We start from the raw sequence: 320 nt of genomic DNA, 5'->3' as shown, positions 1-320 counted from the left end.
GCTATCGAAGCATCCTGGGCCTCCATAACACCTCAGCAGTGCCACAGGCTGATTGCCTCCATGCCACGCTGCATTGAAGCAGTCATTCATGCAAAAGGATTCCTGACCAAGTATTGAGTGCATAACTGAACATGATTATTTGAAGGTTGGCGTTTTTTGTATTAAAAACACTTGTCTTTCATTGGTGGGATGAAATATGCTAATTTTTTGAGACAGGCATTTTGGGTTTTCATGAGTTGTATGCCATAATCATCAGTATTAAAACAATTAAACACCTGAAATATTTCAGTTGGTGTGCAATGAATCTGAAATATATGAAA

This window comes from Nematolebias whitei, chromosome 3 (genome assembly GCF_014905685.2).
Source record: "Nematolebias whitei isolate Nwh7 chromosome 3, NemWhi1, whole genome shotgun sequence".
Taxonomy (NCBI): domain Eukaryota; kingdom Metazoa; phylum Chordata; class Actinopteri; order Cyprinodontiformes; family Rivulidae; genus Nematolebias; species Nematolebias whitei.
Note: the sequence above shows the minus strand (reverse complement) of the source record.